We start from the raw sequence: 3,346 nt of genomic DNA on the forward strand, positions 1-3,346 counted from the left end.
GCTGTTGAGATATTTTGTGATGGAAGCAAAGTATATGTCAGGGTGCTGATTTAGTGCAGAGGCGAGTGTGACACAAAAATTAAATTGTATCCATGACGGACAAATAAGCAAGATCCATTCGGATTTTATTGTTATATATATTCTGGCGTACACAAATACACGAACTCAGAGGCAGACATTACATATATCTGTCAACTAGACCTGGAAATATCTTGAACAAACGTGTCTTACTTCTTTATTCAAAATATTCCTATCCACCTTCCCTGCTACCTATACTTCACGCTTACATCCTCATACCTCAGCAAAGCACGTCTTATATTTTGCCTTCTTTACATACTAAGCATTCATATATATATAATATATATATATATATATATATATATATATATATATATATATATATATATATATATATGTGTGTGTGTGGTGTGTGTGTGTGTGTGTGTGTATGTGTGTGTGTGTGTGTGTGTGTGTTAATTACTTATTGATGCTTATTTTCATTTTTTTTTAAACATTTCTTTTGTAAGATCATAGTCAAATTCTCACATACACATACATAATATATATATTGTGACGTATATTGTTAAATTTGTACATATTGCTGAACCATTTAATTATTGTCTTGTTTAGTTAACTGTATAACTACCATATGAATACGGAATCACGTGTTATATTCTGCGTTGTTTGTCTCCTTCGGACCTGTTCCCTGTCTCACTCTGGTCTCTTGCTGGGAGGAGGGTCGAAGGAGCTGCCTATTTATTTTAGAGTATTTTCTGTATATTTTTCATAATATTTTGAATGAGGTTTATTTTCTTTATTTATGTGTGTTATTTATAGCATTGTTCTGCTAAGTGAGGAATGTTTATTTTTACTTACCTTTTGTGTTAATATAAAAATTATTTCGTTAATAAATTTTCATTTATCCTTTCTTAGTATTGTGTTACAAGCTTACAGATCCCATCCGTGTCTTATTCTTAAATATTCAGTGATGAACCTAATTCAGTATGTAACATAATTTGGGGGCCTGACCGGGATACATTCTTCCTTTTAATGAGCAATTTATCAGTGTTGTTTGTTCTCATTCAGAATATTGTACATTGTGAGCCATCTGAATACCTGTTATTTTCGATATTGTATTTTATGAAGTGTTGCGCGCCTGCTTTTGAAATATAGTGTCGGTTTATGTTATAGTGCAGTGCCTGTTGACTCGTTTATTCCCAGTATTGTTCGCTTGTTTCTCCTCTCCCCACCGAGACTCGCCCCGAGAGCAAAACTCGTTAGCTTTTTAATCTGTTATAAACTTCAATTATCACAGCTGAGAATTCGTGTTAGTTTTTATTTTGTATTGTATGCATGGGGTACAGTATAAACCTTTTTCTCTTGCCTGACGCACGAAATGCTTAACCTTGCTATTTTAGTTCGCTAGAGTAATAACTATTGTTGGATCAGGCAAGGTTATTTTCCTTCTCCACTCTGTGACTAGAATCGGGAAATTTCCCCGTACACTTAGCCTTTTAAAACCGTATTGTTATTTTTTTTCATTCATTTGAAATACTCTGAACTTTTATGAAGTGAACAAATTGCTTATAGACGTAATTGTGAGTTACCTTGCGTTCATTTGTGAAACAGGAATTCAGATAGTTTACGTGAGGAAGTTTTCATTGTTTCAGTTTCACAATGGCTAGTTTTGATGTGGATAAATTTGCTGGTAATCCTTCTGCTGAACTCTCCACAATTCAATATACAAAGAAGAAGGATCTTTTGGAGTTAGGTTTACGTTTGCGACTACCAGTTAGAAGTAGCATGAAAAAGTCTGAAATTCGAAATTTAATTCTTGAACATTACTTAAAGGCTAAAGAGGTAGGAACTGAAGCTAGACTCTGGATAGTTGAAGACAAGGATACTTTGACTAACGAACAAAGACTCGAGTTTGAGCGAATTGTGGTAGAGCGCGAGAAGGAAGAGAAAAACTTGGAAAGAATAAAACTTAGAGGTTGAAATTGAAAAAGAAAGGATTAGATTAGAAGCAGAAAGAGAGAAAGAGAGACTTGAATTTCAGGCTGAATTAGCTGTAAAAGTAGAAAGGGAGACTATTGAATTGCAACTGAAAGCAGAAAGGGAAAATTTGAACTTTCCCGGCTCGATAAACGGCAAGAAATTGATTTGCTAGAATCTCAAAAGAAGTTTGACTTATCCAAGAATATGAAATTAGTACCAGACTTCACTGATTATGACCCTGAAGACTATTTTAGGGCTTTTGAAGAAACTGCTTCTCATTTGAATTGGCCGAAAGAACAATGGATTTGGTTACTTAGGCCTAAACTTTCCGGTAAAGCGGCTCAAGTTTGTCGACATATCAAAGAGACAAATGATTATGAAGTTATAAAAAAGGCTGTCATAGATGCTTTTTCAATTTTCTGTGGAGGGTTATCGGCAAGTTTTTCGCAATAAAGTTAAAAACTAGTACTCAGACATACCTAGAGTTTGCTTCAGAAAAATTAAGAGATATTAGGAAGTGGTTAAAAGCTTCGGCTATAACTACCTTTGAACAGTTAGAAAATCTAATAGTGTTTGAGGAATTTGTTAGAAAGCTTCCTTCACATATAATGTTGTACCTTTGTGACAGACAAGAAAAGGACTTGTTAAAGGCAGCTTATTTAGCAGACACTACTCCCTTGTACATAAAATAGCAAGAGATTAGATCATATTGTAAAACAAAAATTCAGGCAATATCTGGGTGTTAGCACTGAGGAATCTAGGGAGTCACTGCTTTGCAAATATTGTAAGAAACCAGGTCATTCTATCAAAAACTGTAAAGCACCAAATTGTAAGGTTTCGGAGTTAAATAGGAATTTTAAGGATAGGAGTTTTAAAAGTAATCCACTGCATAAGGATAAACCGTCTTTGCATGTGGTAACACATGAAGCTGTGGATTTGTTTGAAGGTTTCAAATAGATGGTGTTGGATCTTTAACATCCGTTGGTGCTGAGCATAAGATAAAGAATGTTACGTGACACAGAGGCATACAAAGTTTGATTTTAAGGAAAGCAATCCCCATATATCAATAAGGCTTTAAATGGTGACTTTGTACTATTGAGGGATTTAACTCGAACTTCTCGTGCCCCCCCATTGCAGACATTTTTATTGATTGTTAAAGAGATTGTCCTTCGAGAGAGAGGAGGAAGTAAGTAGAGAATAATCAGGTATGCTGACTAAGAAGAGATATCACAGACATAGAATCGGAATCTTGTCCAGGTCCATTGCAGGTTGCCAAACAGCCTACTAGGTAGGTCAGCAGTTTAGACTGTGGCCCGTTATGGATTCAGCTGACATAAACGTGACCATG

The sequence above is a fragment of the Macrobrachium nipponense genome, chromosome 25 (assembly GCF_015104395.2).
Source record: "Macrobrachium nipponense isolate FS-2020 chromosome 25, ASM1510439v2, whole genome shotgun sequence".
NCBI lineage: Eukaryota > Metazoa > Arthropoda > Malacostraca > Decapoda > Palaemonidae > Macrobrachium > Macrobrachium nipponense.